At 41.5% G+C, this 25,317-nt stretch overlaps 1 protein-coding gene across 2 annotated transcripts in view; it reads right to left on the reverse strand.

Annotated features, from left to right (window-relative positions):
* Positions 1-25,317, reverse strand: part of LOC131677543 (cytoplasmic polyadenylation element-binding protein 3) — a 1,053,225-nt gene that overhangs the window by 803,883 nt on the left and 224,025 nt on the right. The window lies entirely within an intron of this gene.

A 25,317-nucleotide genomic window follows, 5' to 3' on the forward strand; every position in this document is an offset into this window, starting at 1 on the left:
TTTTAATAAATCGGAGGTGGCTCTCCAAACCCATTCCCTAAGTTGGTGGTTTCTCAGGGCCTTTTTGAAGATTTATCTGATCTATAAAAACACACACACATACAAACGTCGAGCTGAGCTGATTGTTATATGAGACTCGGCCCTCCGAGCCTCGGAAAAAGTTTTCACAGTTTTAACGAATCCTATACATTTTTTGTGAGAAAGGTAACAATAATTTTGGATCACGAATGTTGCCAGAAATTATTGACCTAGAAGCCATTTTTATTAGCTTTTAGATTGTTAGCTTTCTCGAGTTTATAATCAGCTTCGTACGCCAATATTAATTATCAGCAATTCCAAATAACTCATGAACATACCAACCATCTTTTCTAGTTTCCAGCATCACAAACGGTTCCCCATATCAACAGGAAAACTGCAAGATTCCCGAAGCTATTTCCAGCTTTTTCTAATAAATTCCACAAACTCGGTACGTGAAGTTTGCGTACCTCACATTATTTATCTAGCACCCAACCCGCCCGCCGGTGGCTCGACCAAAATTGAAAAATTGAAAATAATAAAAGCATACTTCCGATCGGCAGCTATTGTATGCCGGTTCGAATAGGAATGTTTTCCTTCCCGGAGCAAACTAACTACTCATCCGAGCAAAAATATAGAACCAAACTGATACCCAGAACTCAACAGCTGTTGCCGTTCAATTGTTACTGAATGGTTAGCCGTCCTTCTCTTTCAACCTGCCAGCACCCCCGCACTCACACACACACAACAGCACAAGTCAAACAACTTTGCACACAAAGCATCCAGTAGTTTATCTGGCTCAGCAGCATGGTTATACCGAAGAACCGTACCAACTTACCCCCGGCAGAAAAACCGCCCAACCGGCGCTATGGAGATTTCAAGGCTCTCTAGATTCGGGCCGCCCGCAGAAACCTCAGTGCAGTAAAGGCAAAACTCTTCCGGAAGAACAAGCAGATCGGGAAATAGTATCTAGGTCGTATAAATATTTTCTTATTGGATTTTGAATGAAATATATCGAAAATACGCTCCCGAAAGTTGCCGCGTTCTTCGCGACCATCAGGCGCAGAGGGGAAAAAATCCGGGTTTTGCTTCAAATCCCTGCGAGCGTACGCCTGTGTGCGCCCTCTGGGATGCATCGATTTCCATGCACGGAAAGGATTGTGTGGTTGTGTGTGGATTTTTAAGCCGTTCGATTCCCAATTGATTTTGGGATGTTTTTGATTTTGGAAAAAAAGGACGACAGCAGTAAGGGTATTTGATTGATTTTCAAGCAATGGCGTCGTGGACCGCTACAAACAGGACTTTAGTGAGCTGAAACTTGTAGATTTTGGGCAAGGAAAGCTTTCAGTGTAGACATTGGTGGTTTTTCGGTTGCCACCGTTTCGAGGGGCGCCAACTGTTTGCTTGAGAGAGCTTACTGTATTTGTTTGCAGCGGCGTTATCGCCGCGTCTGCCGGTTGGATGGATGCAGACTCGATGGAAACTTCAAAAAAAAAAAAAAAAAAAAGAAGCGAATCCCCACATATGTGGCAAGGGCTGAGTTACCGTGAAATAGAATCACCTACCGAAAGGATACGATTTTGTGCAAGGATTTCACACCACCAACCGTTCTACCCGAGCCCCGTCGGAACAACGAGATGCCTGTTCTGAACACTTGGTTTTCTTTGATTTTTTTCTTAGACCCCAGGCTTTTATTCTGTGAACCCTCGCTGGAAGAAGCTTACAGCACCCCATGGTCGGATTTAGCTGAGCACGTTCCAGTGGGAGACAGGCAGAACCTATATAACTAGAAATAGGAACTCGGTAGCTCAACGTGGGAGGGGAAGGTTCAAATTCAATATCGAGTTACATGCAGCAGGTTTTGGTGACGAAGGCGGCATCGTCGATACAACCGGTTCGTGAATTGCACATTGCCACATCAACACGGAATGAACCAGCTCCATTCGTTTGCTGAGTTCTGAGAACTGGCTTCAGGTGCTGGATTTTTCGCAGTCTTACTTTTTTTTCGCTTGTTTAGCGGGGGTTGAATGAGTTACATGCCAATCACAGCTAATAGACAGATAGTTACAGCTGGCTTATATCGGATTAGAATTAAGCAATTCAATATTCAATTTGAACAATTTTGATGCAACTAGTTTCGACTAACAAATACAAAAGGCAAGCCATTCTGTTTTGTACAACAGGAGTTAGTACTCCTGTTGTACAAAACTGTGTATTCTATTCCATCAATTTTTGCTGAATTATTTAGGTTTAGGATTTGAACTGTGGCCTCGCAACGGGTTCAGTTACTCAAAATTTCAAATGTTCGTGGTTCCGATTCGGGAACCTCCAAATCAAAATTCTCAGAGTCAGATTTGGTAAGTTTGGTACGTTTCAAAGAAACAAATTTTCTCGTTCGTTCTCTGGCCCCAACCCACAAACACTTAACGACGACCCGCACTGGCGACAAGCATCGCATAAAGTCCAATTAACGGCAACCCAAACTCATTTCCCGTACTATTTGTATGCTTTCTACGATGTCATCTCATTACGCTGAAACTCCTCTGTCCCCGCATAAACTTGAGTAGCAACCTCCCCGGCCAACGAATCGAACAACGAAGCTCCACTGTTCTTCCAACTGCTTCGAGACCGAAACGGAAGAGCGACCCATCGGAATCAAACCCTACACCTCTGCCCACGACATTCCGGTCGTATTTTTCCTGGAATACAATCTCTAACAAACCACCCCTACCGACCAGCTTCGATCGCTCCGTCGATTGTGTCAATTTGGAAATTAAACTTAAACTCCCTGCGACCACTAACTAATTCCACTGTCCGTGCCTCTTCCCCCCCCTGGCAACCACCGTTGAGCAAACGACGATCGAGTAAACGACTCCAACCCCCTCCAACTTTTCATTTCACAGTCGGCTGGCAGTAGCCGAGCGAGGAGCGAAGAAATAGAAAGGATAGCTGAATTTTGATTTTATCACTCCACCACCGTCACCGATTTTCCCCTTCAGGCATCAGGGTTGCGCTAACGACGCCACGCCACGCCGAAGAAGACATTGGCGGAATAAGTTTTATTAGTTTTGTCATAAATAACAAATAGATAGCTGTTTGACTTTGGTGCTACTGCGTGGGGAAAGGGTGCTTGGAATTTGGGATAGGATCTGAGCTGCTACTGCTTGGAAGCGGGCGCCCGAGGGTGGGCTTGTTTTGTGTTAACAAAGCGGATGTCATTAACATTTTCAGCGGCAGCTCGTTCGGCTGCGATTTATTAGGTTGGCATTTTAACAACGAATGAAACCAGTTTCGGTGAAATAATTGAAGCGGGAATATTGACATTGAAATACTAAGAAATTAGGAAAGCGAAGAACTTTTTTGTAAAAGAGATGAACTCAGAAACTTATAAAACGAGAAATTTTAAGTATGACGAAACGAAAAATTATGGGGGAACAGAAGGAAGAGGGACCTAAGGATCTTAAAAATTACTCTAGCTGTAAAACTATTTCTCTAGTTGTAAAACTATTACTAAATATTTAACCATTTCAGGCCTATTTTTTTCTAGTGTTTCTAGGGCTATAACCTTATTTTTGCCTCAAACTGTTGGAGTCTAGAAACACGAAAAGCCATTTTGAATCGAAATTGGTCCTTCTCTAGCAGTACTAGAAACTGCAGAACTCTTAACTTTCAATGCTAATTCGTCGCTGTCGTGCTTTTACCTTATGACAAGCGCCCTTTAGCACATTTCGAGAAAAACGATTTTCAAAGTTTGAGATTGAATATCTTAAAAATTATAAATGGTAGAAACAATTCAGAAAAGACAATTGACACTTAAAACTATTCTGTATTAATCTCTCAAATATTACGAAGATCGGTTGTTTATGTGTATTGTGAGTTATTAAAAATGTAAACAAAAGTCGCACTCACACGTGCCATTGGTGTGTATTAATGACAAAATTTGTATGGCGTGTCATAATCGTGCATGAAAAATTTTCCATGCAAATAAAGCATCAATTACTTCTTTTCTTATCTATGGCTCAATTTGGTCTATAAACATTCGGTGAGATGCATTTTGAATGAAATCTATACAAAATAGTAATTTTTGATTACAGTGTTGCCAAACATGCTATATTCCAAGTTTAAAACTTAAACAGTCGCCGGAAAAAGAAGTGTGACCGTAACAGCGGGCGTTCCACAGGGTTCCATACTCGGCCCAACTCTTTGGAATGCTATGTACGACGGAGGGCTGAAGCTGAGGCTCCCCAGGGTTGAGAAGATTGTCGGTTTTGTGGACGGCGAATCACTGGAGGAAGTAGAAGTACTCGCCACGGAGGCGATAGATGTTGTGGAAGACTGGATGCGCGAGAAGAAGCAAACGTTAATTCACCACAAAACCGAGATGGTTTTGATAAGCAACCGAAATGCAATGCAGCAGGCAACAATTTCGGTCGGATAATGTATCATCAACTCAAAGCGGGAGGTTAGACAGCTGGGAGTGATGATAGACGACCGGCTAAGCTTCAATAGACACATCGACCACGCATGCGAGAGGGCCGTAAAAGTGATCTCGGCACTATCTCGGATCATGCCCAACAATTCGGCGATCAGTATCAGTAAAAAGCGACTACTGGCGAGTGTCTCCACATTGATGCTTAGATATGCAGGACCTGCTTGGGTGACGGAACTGCAGACGAAGAGAAACACATCTTGGCTGAACAGCACGTTCAGGCTAATGGTTATGCGGGTGAATAGCGCGTACCGTAATATCTCGTCAGAGGCAGCCTACGTGATAGCTGAAACGATTCCCAAAAACCTTATACTCGAAGAAGATAGCGAGTGTTATAGGAATCGAGGAGTCGGAGTTCGTAAACTAGCCCGAGCTGACAGCTTAATCAAGTGGCAGCATCAGTGGAATAACGCTGTAAATAGTAGATGGACCCATCGGCTAATTCCATGCCTGTCGGTGTGGGTGAATAGAGCGGTGAGGTGAACTTCCACATGGCTGTTTCAAAAAGTATCTGAACAGGTTCGGCCACACGAGTTCACTGTTCTGCATCGCGTGCGCAGATGCAGAGGGAACGCCTGAGCACGTGGTCCTCTAATGCCCGCGATTCGAGCAGGAGCGAAACGAAATGAGAACCATTGTCGGTGAGGACGTTAACATAACCAATATTGTCCAAAGAATGTGTGCGGACAAAGAAAAATGAGACGCGGTGAACAGAACAGTCGTTCAGATCATGTCAGCGTTGCAACGAAGCTGGCGAGAGGAGAAACGACCAGCATCGTAGGAGTACACGGCTTCGGGTCGTCGAGGCACCGACCAACCGGAAGTTACACTCCAACTCCGGACCGACCATGACACTTGACCAGTCAGTCTGTGTAAGAGAAATAAAATAGACCACCGGGCGCGACCAGAGTAGGCTATATCCACCGCAGGGGAATAGACTGAGCGCACGCATCGTCGACGGTAGGTCGTCGGGCACCTGAGAATCGCAGGACTGACCTCGGCACCTAACCGACCATCATCGAAATAATGGTTTCGAGAGAAATTTGAAATCGGGAAATCTCTCCGTCGGAGTAGACTAGGCCCACCGCCGGGGACTAGCTCGAGTAGATCGGGAAGTAGCACCGGCAAATGGTCGTCGGGGCACCTATGAACTGGAAGTCACCCTCCACCCAGAATCGCAGGACCGACCTCGGCATCTATCCGGGTAGCATCGGTTTCGGAAGATCTTCCACTGCCGGGGAACTCTTCGTCGGAGTAGGAAAGATCCACCGTCGGGGACTATTCCGAGTAGTCCGTAGCGAATCGCCGGTTTGAATCGTCTGAGCACCAGTGAACCGGACGCAATCCTCCACCCGGAAGCGCTGGACTGATCTCGGCATTCTACCAGACTGCACCGAAGGAAGAATAACGCATCCGACAACGGTTGCGGGAGACATTTTTTCGTCGGGAAACTTTCCGCCGAGGTAGGCAAGCTCCACCGTCGGGAACTACGTCGAGTAGCACCGAACGTGACAAACCACCAGTACAGGGTCGTCGGGGCACCAGTGAACCGGAAACCACCCTCCAACCGGAATCGTTGAATCGACCACGGCATCCAACTGGTCAACGTAGAGAGGAGGGCATGTAGAATATCATGCTGTGCAGGATTGATATGGCGGTTATGAGACCAGCGAAATTTAGCTAGACCTGGAATCAAGCGAAGAGCATTAGCACGCCTCCCCCCGAAGTAGTCTATTCAAATGGAATTCGGGAGATCAGGCAATTGTCCTCCTTGGTGGAGTTTAGAGGACTAGGGTTCAGAGTTATCTGCTCTGTTCAGAGTCCTCCACTCTGGCACACGAAGGGCGTAAATCTAAAGACAACAAGCGTTCGTCGTTGCCAGATTCTTTTTCACAATTGCTGAAAATAATTTTACCTAAAATATCGCACTTCAAGCAAGGATTCACAACACTAGTTACTCAGTATTGAGGTTAGGACTGGATCAAATTAGCTACGCGATTGTCTTCTCTTCTCATAGGGAAAACATAACGACGCTGAATCCCTCTAGAAAAAGATTCGACACGTTTAGGCGGTTCGCAATGCTCTGATGTAAATTTGTTTCAAAATGACAAGCCGTCGAATAATTTGGATCTGTCAAAATACATCTAGAACACGGTGTTCCCAATGCATTGATTTAACCACCTGTTCTAAATGTTGTTTATTCGATTTTGTTATTGTTTATCACTCATGTGACAAATCTAGAGAAAATTTTCAATAGGACGTAAGTAACAATGAGAGATTCTCTTTGGGGTCTTTCTCTTCTGTTCATTACTCGGCCATTTCAACATTTACTACTAAACTCTTTGCATAATATTCTAGTAAAAACCGTCGCCTTTCGATATGTACTGGAAAATTAGTGCAAAGTGTTGTAATGACGTCGTAATAAACGAAAGAGAAAGTAAACAAAGAGAGGCTCTCAATGTTACTTACGTCCTATTGAAAATTTTCTCTAGAAATATTGTTTTTTCTGCTGTCAGTCATCACACATACTAATGAAAAATATTGTGTTTCAAATTGTGAAATATTTAAAACAGAATAGTAGAGCTGTTCTAACTCTGATGTAAAAATATGCTAGAAAATTAGAATTGCATCTCAGCATAGCGATCGATCTGTTTTAGTCGGTTATGTAAAATAGAACAGCCCATATGGTATACATCAGCGTTGCGAACAACCTTATCGTTTGTTTTCCATTTATCTGACAGTGTCATTCCAATCGAGCACGAGACCTGTCAATGTCCCTTGTTCCTGAAGGATTCGAAGCAATTCTCTTCAGATTGAGGGCTTTTGACAGGTCTCCTGCTCGATTGGAATGACACTAGCAAATAAATAAAGGGAATGAGATAGAGATGGCGAGTTTTTATCCGGAGGGATTCAGCGTCTTTAGGAAAATATATAGACTTTTCTACGGCTCGTGTGCATCGTACACGTCGCATGACACAAATAATACATTACAAGCTGGTGGAAAATAATAAACAAAGACGGCAAATGCAAATGGGATTGTTTTCAACCAAGAAACTGCATTAGTGTTCGTGAGACCGGCCGACAAGAAGTCAATTCGACACAAATCATTCATTAGGGTCTAAGTCGCAATGTACTCAAATGGAGTAAAATCAGTTTGAATATTCGGCGATGCTTTTCTAAATGTAGTTTTTATTGTTGGTATAAATTACTTTATGCCTATGTTTTTCCTGAAGCATCTTTGTTTAAACCTTATGACAATATAACAAATAATTTAATTCCTATGTGCTTTTAGTTAGAAAAACTCTAGTAAGAGAACTGCGGAGAGAAAAACAGCATTTTTGGCAATGTATCCCGAATAGAAATGTACAGTAACAAAACCTTGATTTTCACTGTGACAGTACAGTATTTTTACAATAATTTACAGTAAGTTTTAGTGTTATGCTACAATACAAAAACAATAAACTTTAACGTTTTTATAGTAAATTTCAATGTAAAATAGACTTTTACAGTGAAAAAGGGGGGTGGTTATGTATCTTAACTGTAAAAAAATCAGTTTTTCTCCATACATTTTTTTCCCGAAAACAGTAAAATTTAATATGAATGCACTGTATCAGTTTTTTGCTGAACAGTGAAATTTATTGTTACATGAAATTTTATTGTAAATCTACTGTGAGAACTTGGCATCGAACAATGTTGAAACAGTAATAACTATAATATTTATTATTTTATGATCGTTTGTAGGGTAAATGCTATTGTAAAATTCTATCCGGGTATGCCCCAACATTGTATGGCAACACGTCCAATGTTATAAGGATAGGCAATGTTCGATTGGATTCGTTTTTTGACAGCTAAACGCGAATCCAATCGATCCAAAATGGAGTCTCCGCAGTTCTCTTTCTAGAGTTTTTCTACTTTTAGTGGGAGGAAACTAAAAAAATGCTTACGCTCAATTTGCATTCCAGTTGTGATTTCGCCCTTCAGCAACCACCATTTGCGAAAGGGCTAAACCGTGAACATAATTTTCAGAAGGGCGCGGTAAATGTGCTAAACTGACTCTTGCTGGGTAGGGCTGGGTAAATGGGCGAGCTTGACAGTATACTTTTTAATAGGGCTAATAGCTTATCATTTATATAATAGAACCGCCGTTTAAAGAATAATTTTGTGAATACTAACCGTACGCCCCGGTTCTGTCTGAAAATGTAGCCTTTATATTCCATATGAGATGAAGGGCCTAAGTCGAAATCTCTAAGAAAATGTATGTTTTACCGTTTTGTTTTCCTTACTACAAAATCGAACTAAAAACCATTTTAACTAATTTTCACCTCAATCTTGTAGTATTTTTGTCGCATAATGTCATAGCGAAAACGCAGTTTGTTTACATTTGCGATTTAAGCCCTAATGAAAGGTCTATGTCGAATTGTATACAAATAAATGATCAGGCACCTAAGCTCGAATCAAAACTCGTCGAAATTTCAATTGAGTGATTAAGCCATACACTGATAAAATCAAGTACCCATTAATGCGTAGAAAACTACTCATTTTCAATAAAAGTGGAATAACCCATTAAATGAGTAAAGCGTTTGTACCCATAAATGAGTACAGACCTTGTACGTCAACCTGGGTATGTTCCACCCATTATTTTTCGCAGAACTGTTACAACAAAATGCGTAAAAAATACCCATTCATGAAATTCGCGCCAGAATGAAAAATACTGTCAATAGATTTATTTCTGAATTCAAAAAAAAACATAAAATAACATTAATTTCACATTATTGTTTCCTTATAAAAGTATAGGAATCTAGATAGAAATCCCATTCTAAAACTACAAAATAAAACCGCCAACTGGATATATTTTTGATGGCTGGATCTTTTGGCTGCTCTAAAAATGCCGAACTGGCGCATATTTTCAACATCCTCAGTAGTCTAAACAGACGTTGTTTTCGGAGCATTACCGAAATGTTCCGTTTCCGCCACGGACTCCGATGCAGGGCGATAATTTGCAGGTTAGTTTGCAGGTTAACTCGCTTGAAATAATGCTTAAGGAGTTTTCACCCATTATCAAGATCAATATACCCGTTGACATTACCTCATCGAGTAGTTGTGAAATGGATAAAAAGTACTCATTGTTAGAAACAAAAAATACCCATTTTTCGACAGCTCGAATAACTTTCGAAAATGGGCAATTTGAATACATAAAATGGGTAAAGTTTTTTTTACCGTGTATGCTATTTTATATTTTTTTCTAATTCAGCTGGCCCATATTATTGGTTCGAATTAAAACTCGTCGAAATATCAATTGACGATAGGTTCATCCGGAGTGTTCATTTCTGTTTACATTTTGCTAGCGTTGCCACTTTTATGTTGTTTCCACCAGCTCCCTGGCAACCCTATACCATCATATGGAGTTTGACAGCGACCGACATATATGGGGCGTTATAACTATAAAGCCCCAAACAAAGAATTTTGTTCGGCACTATACTCGATACTCAAGCATTCCACACGACGTTTTGCATCTTGTGGGATGATTTAATATCATATCATTCAGAAAATCGACATTTTGTAACTAAATACAGCTTCTAATCATTCGGTTCAAAATCAATGTTTTGCCTTTCATGGCAGTGATGCTGGCTGTACAGAGACGTCGTCCTTGACAGGGGGCTGGTTTCCACCACCCAACGTGGCTACCCCACATCGTTTTTGCGCGTGCTGTCCGACTTCGCAACCGCTCAGTCGGACTTAAAATAGGGATAGCCCCTATGTTTGAGTAAGCCGGGCAAAAAAATGAATCAGGTTCGCTTGCTTCCGATGGCGGGTCGGCGACCACCTCGCCTGGCGGGTCCTCAGCGGCTTTGCGCCGCTTTTGTTTCTAGGCCTCGGTTATGCGGCTAAGCCGCATCAAAATGGTACCCCTGAAACAGAGGTTTCTGAAGGGTATCGGATGGTTACCGGAACCCAGTAAAGATCAACCGGAAATGAGCCGGAATTCTGATTGGTTCTAATTAGTATTCCGGCTCCAGTTATACGACCGATTTTAACTAGGATCGGTTTTGTGACTGGAGCCGGAATACGAATTAGAACCAGCCAGCTCGTTAGGTCAAACGCCTTAATGTGAATAGAGTTTTTGTTTCCCACTGAGACGTACAAAAAATTGTTTCAAAATCGTTCAACACGAGTCCAACGATGGACGTTTGTTGAACGGTTATTTGGACGTTGTCAAAATTGGACCAACGAACGTCCTTCATTGGACGATTTTGAAACCAACCGTTCTTAGAGGGTTATCGTGCAATAACGCTTTTGGTAATCAAAAGACTGCAACGTCACTTGAGATGGTTCGAAAAGTGATGAAGCGACTTGAGCGAAATATACGACGGAGTGCCAAAGAACTGAAATTATTCGACCCTAGTATCCGGCGCATATTGAAATAAAAGATTGAAAGTCAAGCCTTACAAGTTCCAAAAGAACCATAGCTTCCCACCGAAGCAGCAACAAGTTAGACTTGAGAGAGAATGAGTTGCTTCGTTTGGCCGAAAGCAGCCAAATTTCCTACATCTTGTTTTCTGTCAAAATTTTTCAAAATGAACAATACTCTCCAAACGATAGGATCTATTTAGGCAATCCATGAGACATTTATGATCAGCTGATTTTTTCTTGTTCACTTATTCTGACGTTACTCCGTGGGGTGCGACGTCAAACAATATCGTTGATTCGATCCAACATCAAACGAATCGGACTAACGAAAGATGTTTGTCGGACAAGTTTTTCTGTTCGCAGGAGTAGACCTGTTGACAGAACCCACCGCTGAATTGTCAAACAAACGTCTAATGGATTGCCTAATTGACGAGAATTTGAGTCATCTGTTGGGCAGCTGTAACAGCAGATGGCCTCTCGTTTTCAACGAGCCCGGTGTCAAAGTAAATGATACAATATCGGGAAAGTTTTCTGGAAGCTTCTTTGTAGCCGTGGGTAAACAAATATTTCGGTCGCTGACCATGGCAGTGCTGTGCAATCTCACGATGGTCTTTAGCGGCCCTTACACGTTCAATATTTTTGTCAATACTAGAGAGTATTGACAAAAGTATTGTACGTGTAATGGAAAATTTTTTATTGACGATGTGGATTTCAAACGGGACTGAAATATTGTAACAATACCGTCAATACTGGTATTGACAAAAATATTGAACGTGTAAGGGCCGCTTTTGAATTGTGACGGTAAATATGAAGTGACCGTATCAGCACAAAAATGACCGTTATTTCATTTCCATTTTCCTCGGATAGCCGTGCGAGAGAGAACGCATTGAAATGATAGACAGATTGAGTACCATTTGTTTTGGATTGGTATGGTAAACTAAATATTATCAGTGTACTGTATTCAGGCAGCATGCGGTGCTTTGTTGATTTTTTCTCCACCTTTCAGTTTCTTTTATGCATAGTTTTTTTATGTGAAACCGCCTGTTTGTTAATTCTAGCTCGTTGTTTGTAATAAGATGACCGTCATAACCGTATTTATATTGTTAATAAAACGACGGCCAATTTCCCTTTCTCTCAATAATGATTCCAATGAGTGAGAGATTCAGAAGAGAACCGTCTGACTGTTGTCAATTCATTGGAATGAGAACCGTAACTCAAAAAAGCATCGCTTACTGCTTTAACTGCTAACCGTTTCATTCTCTTTTGTCTAGCTGATTTGCCATCAGTACCGTGAGGGAGCTCAGCACTGGACCATGGACGCTTCAACAAAACTCGACGCGGCGAACCAAGAATGACTGAAAACCAACCTTCTGAACTTCGTTACGACCACACACTCAGCCTTATTCTGCATTACTGGAAGGAATGTCTGCATTGAACATGCTGCAAATGTGTACAGTACATAACAGACGAAATCGAACCCTGGACCTCCTTTTCGGAAATGAAGAAGCTTTTATTCACTGTGCCGTTTCAGCCTTGAGCCGTTAATTGCTTGTGCCGCACATCCTCCTCTTTTAGTATCACAGGTTTGTTTCTAGTTTGTTATTTTTGAAGAAATGGATGTCAGTTTTTCGAAGACTGAGATCTCTAGGCTTCAAAAGTCACTGCAGGCAATCGATTGGGACACTGTTGAATTCCGCGACTGACTTTAGCGAAAAACTGTTCATGATTATCGAAGTAATAGGTATCGTGCCTTTCATGCGCAGTATGGTTTTACCCGGTTATTTCTCGCCAGGGAAAAATATAGCATAGTACATAAAAATACACCAAAGACTAGCGTTTGTTTCATGCTTGAACTTTTTGATCGGTTCAAGTATGGTATTAAAATCACTTCTGAAGCCTTATTATTTCTGTGGAATGACTAAATATTTTTAGAAAAAAAAAACAAAAAATGCCAACTTATTTTTTAATAATTTTTAGAACATCCTGCCTCGCATGCTACAGGGAGACATATATAGTCCAGACTAGGCACTCAGAATAAACTTCTGAATTTACAATTGTTTTTTCAGCTCGTGCAAGCAACCCAGAATTCTCGAGTACTTTTTCAAATGGACGTAAGTAACAATAACAGTAACAATCTTCTGTTCATTACTCGGCCATTTCAACATTTACTACTCTACTCTTTGCATAATATTGTAGTAAAAACCGTCGGCTTTCGATATGTACTGGAAAATTAGTGCAAAGTGTTGTAATGACGTCGTAATAAACGAAAGAGAAAGTAAACAAAGAGAGGCTCTCAATGTTACTTACGTTCATTTGAAAAAGTACTCGAGAATTGACGAAACACAGACAAAACGCAAGCCACTGTCTGCCTTATCGATTTCGGTTGCAGAATTTATTAAAATAGAACTACCACCACCGCCAAACAGTAGCAAAACTCATCCCGTTCCGTCGCGACGTCTTTATCACCAGTGCTTATCGTAGAATAGCATCAGCCGAACAAGGGACAGAACAAAAACTCCGACCTCCTCCCCCCGAACAAAGAATTAGAAGAGACAGAACAAGAAAAATCAATCCCCCGAATTTCGGCGAAAAGTCTCTGATCATCTATATTTTATGGTAATAGTCGGAGGCCACCCAGAGCGGGTATCTTGTTCAAAGGGGACATAAAAGGGAGGAGGGACTCATCCTGCCGGTCTACGCCGAACATGCGACTCATAACTTTCGAGGATTCGAGACCGGGCACAAACGGGCGTAGAAAAAAATCCTGCAATTTATTGGCGGGTCGTGCAGTGAATGTGTGCGTGTGCGACTGTAACTGCGCTCCCCCGGCAATAAGCGATTCGAGCGAAACGTTTAATTAAATCGAATCTTCAAGAGAATGGAACCAACTGGAAATGGGCAAGAAACGATTCAGCCGAAGCGTATAAAGTTATCGTTAGCTAATGAAACGAGGTGTCCGTTAGATATTTATGGCTCTGATCGGAAAACATAATTTCCTTCGCAGTAGCGAAGACAAGCGACCGGAAAACTTCCCATCGTAGTAACCGATGCTTTTCTAAGGCCTGGGAATATTCTATTGGAGAATGCTTTCACACTGAAATTTTCAACTGCTTTCAACGCCATCGTCATCATCATCATCATCATCGCAATCCGTGGTGCAAAATAAGCAAAGATGGCGATGAAAACAAAAACTCGCACTGAAAACAACAGGCATCATGTAAAATTGCCGGAAAACGGAAGCTGCAGTGCTAGTACATAGTTGCTGCTATTACTGCTGAATGGAAACTCCATTCTATGCTATGGGAAAACTCGTACCTACTCGGTTTGGGTGCAAAGCGCATATCATGTAAACAATATTTTTGCAATTGCAGTACGTTTAAAATCTAGGTCACACTGAAACTAGATGAGTTGGATGGAAATGCGGACGAAACCTCGATGCCTCTGTAGTCGGTCGGAAGGAAAGCCACGGGGCAGCAGTAGAGCAAGTAATTGCGAAAGCAAACGTTTTTAAAACGTTTCTCGATTTTTTTTGGGGGGGATTGCATAAGGTCGAAGTGCGTATCGATTCTGGTTGCGATGGTTCGGTGGTGGTCGGAGATTTTGTTTTATCGGGGTACTAACAATTTTAATCATGCGGATTGCGTTTCTCGACCACAGCAGCCACATTTTCCGCAGAAATACCCATGACAATAAAGGTCGAATGGGCTACCGTCCCCGACTCTCGCACATTTACCGACTAAAACAAAAAAAGATATTTTGATTGGAATGTTTTCGTGGAATTTTAATGCTGGTTCCATGCAAGTCAAAAATGCTAATTTAATTCATAGATTGTATGCTAAATTTGCTTTGGTGCCCCATCATATCCAGGACCGCTTTTGCATTAAGTAGAAAAGAGGGCTCTGACCTGTAGTTGAAAACCAATAACACGGTGCTACAAAAACAAACATTGAATAGGATTTGCAAGTAACCTAGTATGGGTCGTAGGTCTAGTATATTGAATTGTTCAAACAGCGCCAATTTAATATACCCTCAAAATCTTGATTTATAACAAAAACTAGCATTTTCTGAAACCTTCTACAGAACTAAATAGTAACGTTGTCATTTTTCAGCTGTTTCTCGAGATGAGATTTCTGGAAGTTTATGAGATTTTTGGCAGAAAAATAGACCTTCCAACGATACTGTTTTCGTAGGAAATATTGTGCACTTTCGGAACAACAATATAAAAATTGCTATTTTTGCGATTTTTTCATGAAAAATATGCATATAGTTCACCCATTTTTCCAAAGGCATAGCCTTTTTCTAATGATAATTCGAAAAAGAATTCATACATCAGTCGAGAAATGCCGCAATAATTTAAATTTGTCATTCGTTAGACGTATATGATCGTTGGAAAGAATTACCCATGTTGTGCGCAACCGTGTATAAGATTAACGTATCACCCCTATTAAAGCGAATGCTTTGATACTAGAGATGGGCGAGTATTTTACCCGATACCCGACCCGAACCCGTACCCGTAAGAAACGGGGCGGATTTTGTTATCACAGGGTACGGGTCTCAATAAAATATGATTTCGTCGAACGGGGCGGGTCGGGTTTTATCGAAACATTTCGCAGTTTCCCGTATACATGTTTGTATACCCCTTTTCCATAAATATCAGAATCGGATGGATTCTCCTTACAGAAACTGTATCTCCACTAACTAAGAGTGCTTACAGAGTGGCGGCGAGAAGCTGAGCTGGGGCTGGAACTGACATTAGAGTGCGAGATGCGAGAAACCTGCTTACTGCAAACCAAAGGAAGAGTAAAAGCGGAGCGGATCGGCGCCGACTGCCTGCTTTTACTCTGACAGGTTCCATTTGATATGCTGCAAGCAGGTTTCTCGCATCTCGCATTTTAATGTCAGTGCCAGCCCCTGCTCAGCTTCTCGCGGCCACTCTGTAAGCACCCTAAGTTCTTTACCTGGCACAGTTAACCAGTGGCGTAGTAGCTATGAGCGATGTGGTGGGGGGATGGGTTGGGGACAAATTCCGCACCCCATGAAATATTTTATTGAAATTTGAAAAATTGAAAATTAACAAAAATGAGCCTAACTTTTTAAATGGAATTCTCTACGTTTCTTTTGTAAAAGTTCTAAGAATATTTCATTGTAGTGAAAATTGGCGCTAGACCTCAGCACCTATCGATTGGTTCGTTGTGGAAGCCAGTCTCACCGCCGAAACTATGCTGTATAGATCGCGACGAAGCGGGAAGGTAAATGACTCACGTGTACCGTGTCAAAACTGGTAGCTAATTGGTTCACGAAACGGACATAGGGTAGTTTCACTGCCGGGAAATACCCGAGTAGATCGCAACAAAGCTGGAAACTGAATGGCTCACGGAAGCCGGAACTAAATGGCTCACTGAAACGAGAGCTAAATAGATCACGAAAATGGGAGCAAAATAGTTTACGGTAACTTTCCGCTGAATAATAACCAAGTGGTGTTCGGGACCAAATGGCTCAAGTACGCAGAAGATCCATATAGCGTAATATATAGAAAGAATGCTAGAAAGCAAGAGAAATCTCGTGAACTTAATGGATGACAGGTTGAGCCATTCCATGTATCAAGCGAGGCTCCGAGTTAACTGAAGAAAACTCGTGGACTTCGTGCTGGCCAAAATCAACAGTGTCTTCGTGTGCAGCTGTTATGCATCTACAAGGTCGATAGTGGAGCAGTTCAGCATGATGCTGGAGCAGAAAACCGAAGAGTTTATCGGCCGAAAGCCGGTAGTCATTGCTGTGGACTTCAATGCCCAGGTTGGGTTGTGGAGTGGAGTAGTAGAGTAACCAATGCACGAGAGTGTAAGCTGCAGGAAGCTCTAGCGAAGTAAGACGTACGATTGTGCAATGAAGGTTCCGTTAACACATTTCGAAGAAACGGGCCGAAGTCTATCATCGATGTCACTTTCTGCAGTCCTTTACTGTCGGCGAGCGTGGACTGAAGAGTATACCTGTATACCTATAGCGACACCAGGCGATTCGCTACCGTATTGGCCAACGGAACCCTGCAGAAGTACGGAGAAGGACGACCAGCAAGTGAAAATGGAAGGCAAAAGCCTTCAACAAAAACCTGTTCGTTGAGGCACTTCGACCGAACAGCGGGATTGAAAACGTCGATGCGGTTGATCTAACAAGAAAAATTGTGAAGGCTTGTGACGCCACAGTACCGCGAAATATGGAGCCATGCAGTAGACGCCGTGCAGTTTACTGGCGAAAGAAGAAGGGGCAAACACAGACGATCGGCAAGTGACTCACGATGAGCTCGCAGAAGCATCGAAGTAACTGAAGTCAAAGAAAGCCCCTAGTTCGGATGAAATTCCGAACATGGTGCTGAAAGTTGCGATCCTGGCATACCCGTATATGTTCAGGATGGTGCTGTAGAAGTGCCTAGAAGAAGGTAACTTCTCCGGAATGTTGACGGTACCGAAGCTGGCGATGCTTTCAAAGCCAGGGAAACCACCGGGTGATCCGGCCTCATGTAGGTCTACTCGGAAAACTCTTGGAAAGAGCTATCCTTAACAGGATGACGAAATGCACGGAGAATAAGCGCGGACTGGCCAAGATGCAGTTCGAATTCCACAAAGAAACAGTTCTCGAGAGTGCTGAGAAGGCATCTAAACAGAAGCGAAGGGGAGAGTGATACTGCGCTGTGAGCACGATTGATGTGAAGAACGCATTTAACAGCGCCAGCTTGGGAACCATCACTACAGCGCAGCACAGAATGAAGGTCCCCGATTGTCTATGCCGAATTCTATAGTTGCTACTTCCAGAGCAGAGTGCTGCTGTACTAGACGAATGAAGGGCAGAAGTCAATGCGATTCGCATCGGGCGTTCCTCAGGGCTCCATTCTTGGTTCAACTCTTCGGAACGAAACGTACGATGGGGTCTTGACACTGCGGTTGCCCAGCAAAGTGAAAACAGTGGGTTTCGCGGAAGACGTGTCATTAACGGTGATGGGTGAGACACTTGAAGAAGTGGACGTGTCACGTCGACTACACCTGCGAAAATTCGACGAAGGCAACGAACGTAATAGCGAGGATCATGCCAAACGTTGGTGACCCGAGAAGCAGCACAATACGTCTTTTATTTAGTGGTTCGTAATCGATACTGTGATATGAGGTTCCTGCCTGCGATGCTGCGCTGAAAACCAAGAGGAATCGTGAAAAACTGAACAGGATGTTCCGGCTGATAGCCGTACGAGTCACGAGCGGGTACAGAACAATATCTTCGGAGGCAGTATGCGTTATCGCCGGGATGACCCCCATCTGCGCCACCTTAGCGGAGGATATCGAGTGCTGCAATCGGAGAAACACCAGAAACGCGAGGAAGGTGGTAAGAATCGATTCGATGGCGAGGTGGCAGCAGGAATGGGACAATACGGAGAAGGAAAGCTGGACCAATCGTGTCACGTGGATCAATAGAAAACACGGAGAGGTGAACTTCTACCAGACACAGCTCCTATCGGACCACGGTTGCTTCTGGAAGTCTCTTCACTAATTAGGGCACGCAGCGGAGCAGTTCGGGCATATAACGGAGTGTGAGAAGGTCGGGAAGACACCGGAGCATGGGATATTCGAAAGTCCGACGTTCGAAGCGACGCGCAGAGATGCTTGAAACGGGAGTGTAGGATATAAGACAGAGTGGGAAGAAAAATAAAATATCAATAAAGGCACGATAGGAGTAACATAAGATATCTCTGTTATTCGGAAATAGCCCGAAGCCCTAATGAACCGAGCTTGACTGTACGAAGATGCATGCGTAAGCGCGGAAACCCACACGCACCGTCACAGAATTTGTTTGTGAAGCCCCATATATTGAAGCTCAGAATATTATGAGAAGCGAGAGAGATACAATGATTGAGAGGAAAATACGAGTGTATGAGTGGTAGCATACCATGAAGTGGCAGCTGAGCGAAAGTTTGACTGTAGTTGGAATCGTGTGATGAAGAGAATTGTGAAAATAAAAAATAGTCGACAAACTATTCAACCAGTGTGTGTGTTTCCTAACAGGAAGAATGCAAATATGCGAATTGGGATCGTGAGTCAGTGGTTCGAGGATGTTTGACGGGATAGTACGTTTTTGCGAATAGAACGCGTTCCACGCCAGTTCGGTTATCCGAAATTCTGATATGTTCCGCAAGAGATGCGACAGGGAGGACCGCAAATCAACCTGAATAATGACGACTACAGAAAGACAAGCGACGTAAACACGTGGAACGTTGTCAACAGAGTGATGACGTAGATCATGATCACCTTAAAGTGATGAACAGAGAGCAACAGTTTCGGAAGAGCTATCACTGCCCGGATACTCTCCGCCAGAGTACGCTAGATCTACCATCGGGAACTAGTCGAGTAAACAGCGACAAAGCATCGGGGTATGGATCATCAGAGTGCCAGCGAACCGGACGCCACGCCACCCGGCATCGCCGAACCGACCACGGCACCCTACCGGTTGACCCGAGAGAAATATAACGAAAACCAAAGAATAAGCGGTATCGGGAAAATATCTTTCGCCGGGGTACTCTCGGTCGGCGTAAATTACAGTCACCGCAGGGAACTGAACGGAGTAGACCGCTACGAGACAACACCAGTCGCGGGTCGTCGGGGCTCCAGCGAACCGGACGCCCTACTCCACCGGAATCGCCGAACTGACCTCAGCACCTGACTGTTTGACTCGGTTTTGCGAGAACTTCTCTCGTCGGTGAATTCTCTATTGTAGTAAGCTAGACCCATCGTCAGGGACTATACCGAGTAATTCGCGAACATGTCAAGAGCTCGACGAGGAAGTGGTACTAAATGGAATTAGGGATAGAGCTCTAATTATTGACCTACAGCTAGATTTTGACGTTGTGGGGGTGGCCGAAAACTGGTAGTGTGTCGAGGAGGTGTGCTGTAACCTACGGACAGATCACTCTAAAACTATATAAGAAATTTGCATCAAATTAAAAAGAATGCATTTAATTTCCATTTTTTAATCTACTTTGCACTCCCTCGCAAAAAAGTTTGTTCAACAAACTTCCTACGCTGATTCACTTTGTTCGACGTTTTGTTGAATGTAGGGCTAATTTTTGAAGGGTTTTGACGTCTTACACGCAACGCAAAATACATTGCACGCAACGCAAAATACATTCCGAATTCCGAATATGCAATTAAGCATCACTTTCATGTGCGTTCTCATGTTAAAAAGTAAACGAAATTATTTCCATTTGGCTTTCACATGCAAATCCGTTAAAAAACATTTCATGTGGTGTTTCAAATAAAATTCAAACAAATTTCACGTGAATACGACATATTTATCAATTGAATGCTCATTGCCATGCTATTGAGCCGTAAAGTATGAACATTCCACATGACTTTCGCATGAAAAACATGTGCATTTCTACATGTAATACAATTCTCGCCAAACATATGATTACGGCTTAAAAGCCAACTGTCAAAATTCTCTTTGAAAGGAAATTCCGGACAAACCGTTACTGGCTAACAGTGATGGCATTTCACCCTAGTGATGCACTGGCGCGTAAGTGTGATGCCTACACAGAGGATAAAATGATCACACACCACAGAAAAAAGCAGAACGCTCTTTCTTTCGGAGCTGTATAGACCGATTTCAAGTGTGCGCTGGTGTTGAGATAGTTGGGTGCGAGATAACCGTGCTCTCTTGCTCTTTAAATTCTCTGTGGCGCGCTCAGATAAAGTCACCACCGCGCGCGCCCCAGAGTCGCTGTGGTGTATTCACTGGCGTGGTTTCACTGGCGTGTATTCACTGGCGTGTGATCTTTGGTTTGTTTTCGTCTTACAAGCGGCATTGCGAGTGAGATTGATTTGATTTGCTTTGATTTGGTTGTTGCGTTGTGTTGTGTGGATGGTGGAGGTTTATTTCAAGCTTATATGATTTTCTTCTGAAGATTTCATACAAGTTGCTTGGTAAAGCGAACGAGTTTATAAAGTATTGTTACACTACCTGCAAAACTAAAAGTACTCGGTCCTCGGAGCAAATTGAGAAAACTTTTTACGTATTATCGTATAGAGAGTTTTATAATGACCAGAGGCACCTGATATGCAAACTCGTGTTATAAGTATTAATAGTTTTATTATAACTTAATCCTACAAGTTTAAAACGAAATCTTAGATTTCGTCGACAGGCTTGACATATTCAGTAAAATTAGTTATACGCTTGTGACGATACTTAATTTACATACAACATCACAATTGAGCGTACACCCGTTATTCATTCGTTCATTTGTCTATTATTTTGCGTGGAAATCATTTAAACAGCAGGCGAAAGCGAATGTTTCAAGAGCATGGGAGCTAGGAACGGGATTCTGCGCGTCAATGAGCGAAATAAATTGGCTCAGTTTCGGGGTCAAGCAAAAAACCACTAGTGTTCACGCTTATTTTAAATGAACAATGAATCTTGTGTTCCATAAAAGGATGTTATAAATGGGTCAGCAGCAACAATGTTTATTATACGTATTCTAGATTTTTGCGTCAGTTAGTATTTTATACAGTAATTATAATGCACGGATTCATTGCACGTAATATCAACAGCAAAGCAAAGTATTAGGTATCTGGTAGTATCTGTCGGAATCTCTGTCAATCTCTATGAAATTTTCGTATTTTCAAGTAACAAGTAAGGTGTTTCCTCAAGTTTAAACAAGCGATTTTTGTGTGATAAATTATTCCTCATTATAACTTTCTTGAATGAGGTGTTTTATCAAAAAGGTACTAGGAATCAGTGTTGGGAAAATATCAAAATATCAATGTTCACAACAGAATCTTTTCATCGCCGATTTTCTAATAAAAAGTTCACTGATATAAAATATCGCTACGGAAAAATCGTCAGTGAACTTCAAGAGTGCCGATGTTTGGGAACATTATTCGGTTCAAGCAAATATCGGAAGAAGAAAAGATCGCTTGCGATAAAAGTTCGAATATATAGAAAAAAGTTCGCCTTATGAAAACATCGTGCACGATCTTCGAACAGGGGATTTCCGAGGGATTTCCAAAGATTCCAAAAACCTGTAGATTAACATGATATAAAAAACCACGTTCTATAATATTACGGCGATAGCTCAATGGGATAAAGCGTCAGGCTACATTAGTGTCAACGAAACTTTCTTTAGAAGCCATCGTGTGAAAAAAAAACTTTTCATCAATCGACAGAATTAAAATGGTGCTTGACTGGTATGTTGTGAATATATATATATATATATATATATATATATATATATATATATATATATATATATATATATATATATATATATATATATATATATATATATATATATATATATATATATATATATATATATATATATATATATATATATATATATATATATATATATATATATATATATATATATATATATATATATATATATATATATATATATATATATATATATATATATATATATATATATATATATATATATATATATATATATATATATATATATATATATATATATATATATATATATATATATATATATATATATATATATATATGTGGAAAAAAGCAAATTCTGGTATGGTGGCCGGTTCTTAACAACCCGGTGTTTGTATGACCGAGTATGAAAGTTTCATATACAATCATATTTTCAATGTGATGTGCAAAGCATCACTAAAAGCGTTTTTCGCTTCCGAATGTCTCTTTTTCGATGTTGCTTTGGGCGAACATTCTTTCAATAGTTTCACTGAGGCAGAAGTTCGTGTGCGAACTTCGATGCTAAGAATCATTGAATATTTGTCTCAAGAACTATACATTCGGATGCGATGTTTGGTTTCACAGATTTTTGTTTGGAAATGTTCTGGGAAAGATTGATTCGCGAATGAGCCTGGAATGAACTTTTATTGATAATGATTTTCCCAACACTGCTAGGAACAATGAAAAGTTCCAATTGCAAGCTTGGAAATTTGCACAAAAAACAGTTGAAAGAAAATGCATTGAATTTTGAGCTCCCTTGCACATATAGTTGAGCTAATGTATCTATAGTTGCATGTCCCATAGAAGCCGTAATTTGCAATGGCTACATTAATGATACATGGTAGTGGTAATGGTACAAGAAGTTTCACATACATAAATTGGTTAATAAACAGTCTTAACATTTTTTTTTTCATTTTTGGGATTAAATGCTTTCGTTTAATATATTGACATCGCCCATGGAACTTTTCATCGATTTTTTAGCAGAATTTTCACTCAAATATTCTAGTTCTTTGCACACATACCAAAGATACGTTGAACGATTTCCCATATTAGCAATTAAAATTCAAGGGCAGTTCAAAAGCCACGTAGAACAACTTTCAACATTCTGCTTTTATTGCACTATATTATTAATCTAACTAATGCTATCGTTGTAATGCAGTACATGTGTAGATTTTCAAAAAATTTATATTAGAATTAGAACGAAATATTTTTTTTGTATCGCTACGTTTACACAACAAGATTTTTATTCGGTGAGGTCATAAACATCCTCTGATACATAAACTTAAGATTATAAGTTTTACAAATTATAAAAGTATCAGTAGAATTGGTATTAGTGTATATCAAGCACGAATAATGTGCTCCGGTTATTTTCGGGTTTCCCTAGTGAATTAGTGATTCTTTTTCTCTAACTTTTCTCATATCGTGAGGTCTAGCGACTTTTCATCAGTGCAGTGTTAATTGTCACATTGATCGGAATTAAACAAGTTATAAACCATCGATATCGTTCTGCATTTCGGAGATCGCCATGGTCCAGTGAATTATTCAGATAAGTACACGCATACAATATCGATCTACATTAGTGTATAACCCTCAAATACAATCAGACATGTTGTTCTTCTGTATTGTGATCCCTGGTTTGTGATATCCCTGGCGGCAGCTACTTGATCGTAATTTAAACGTGCTGCCCTGTCTCTCATTTTTAAAGATGCATTGCGAGAAGAATATGGATGATCGTGCTTACACCGTTCATTCTGAGGTTTCCTTCCATCGTGTTGTTTTTAGGGTGCACTGTGCGTTGGAGGTCTAAACTGTCTGCAGAGGATGCAACGGGACACATGCCACAGGGAGGGTTCACTGTGGATTTTCGTCTAGCTATTCTAACGCGGCCACGGCAACAGCGTGTGAATAGCAGGAACAAAATCCATAGTGAATGTTTCTCTGTGGCGTGTGTCCTGTTGCCTTATCTGTGGTCATAGTTAAAGAAGGGTACACATCGGCAACGTTTGATCGTGCAAGTTATATGGATACAAACTATAACACTTTCTCCCTGTCTGGAACTCATAGGTAGCACTACTCTTGAACGGCTTAATTTATCAACCTATTTATTTAGAAACTACTCTAGTATGCATGCAAATCTTTCGGTATTTGTATTGTGTCGTGGAGTGAGTGCTCTCTCTATCTCTGTCAGTCAGTAACCACTCTGGCCGAGAGATGTTTTGAGTGCGACATCCATGTTATCGGTATCGCTTGATCTTGGCGCTTGGGTGCGTGATGCTTTAAATCTGGTGCGTCGTTTCTGTATGTGTCCTAGGATAGGTGCAGATTTCTGTGCTTGTAGTGAGACGTTGTCATCGTTGTGTTGTATCACATCAGCATTATACAGAGGAATGGTGAAGATAGCAAGTATTGGAAACGATAATTTCATTCGTGGTTAGTCTGTTGTAAACGAAAGGCGAGGTTTGTGTGCCACGAGTGATTTTTCGATATTTAGAGGTTATCCTGTCCCACCTGTGATTATGGACAATGAAGATGAGCTTCTGGCCATTGTTCAAGAAGAAAAAGGGACGCAGACTCCTTCATCTTTAGAACAAGGATCATCGAAGCGGGCACATGCCTCTCCCATCTTCAATGAAGACAAAAGAGCGCGCTTTCAAATGCTAAACGCATTGAAGATATCGATAAAGAGACCCAATTGTGATGTTGATGCTGATTTCTTCAACAAGCTTTCTCAAAAGCTTGCAACTCTGCAGCAAGTAGTGCCGCTTGATGAGCAACAACCGCTTTTTACCAGTTCCGGGTTCTCACAAGGACTTGCGTGGTTCGCTGCAAAGAATGAACATAGCTACAATTGGCTAAATAAGTCGTTAACAAATCTATTAAACGAGGGTAGTTTACCCCTTTTTGAGGTTATGTCGTTTAAACCTGTGCCTCCACTTCGTCGCGCCTTGATATCGCTTCCAGTCGTACCTCGATTAGGGAAGAATCCACAAGCAAGCGTTCTTGGCTTGATCGCAAGGTTGAACAAAAATTTGAACGTCAAGTATTGGAAGGTAATAAAAGTATTGCCTCCAGAAAACGGCAAACAGCAAATCATCATAGGACTGGATGAAGCTTCAATTTCCCAGATATCTGATCAAAATAATCGCATATTCTAT

The sequence above is a fragment of the Topomyia yanbarensis genome, chromosome 1, assembly GCF_030247195.1.
Source record: "Topomyia yanbarensis strain Yona2022 chromosome 1, ASM3024719v1, whole genome shotgun sequence".
In the NCBI taxonomy this organism is placed as follows: domain Eukaryota; kingdom Metazoa; phylum Arthropoda; class Insecta; order Diptera; family Culicidae; genus Topomyia; species Topomyia yanbarensis.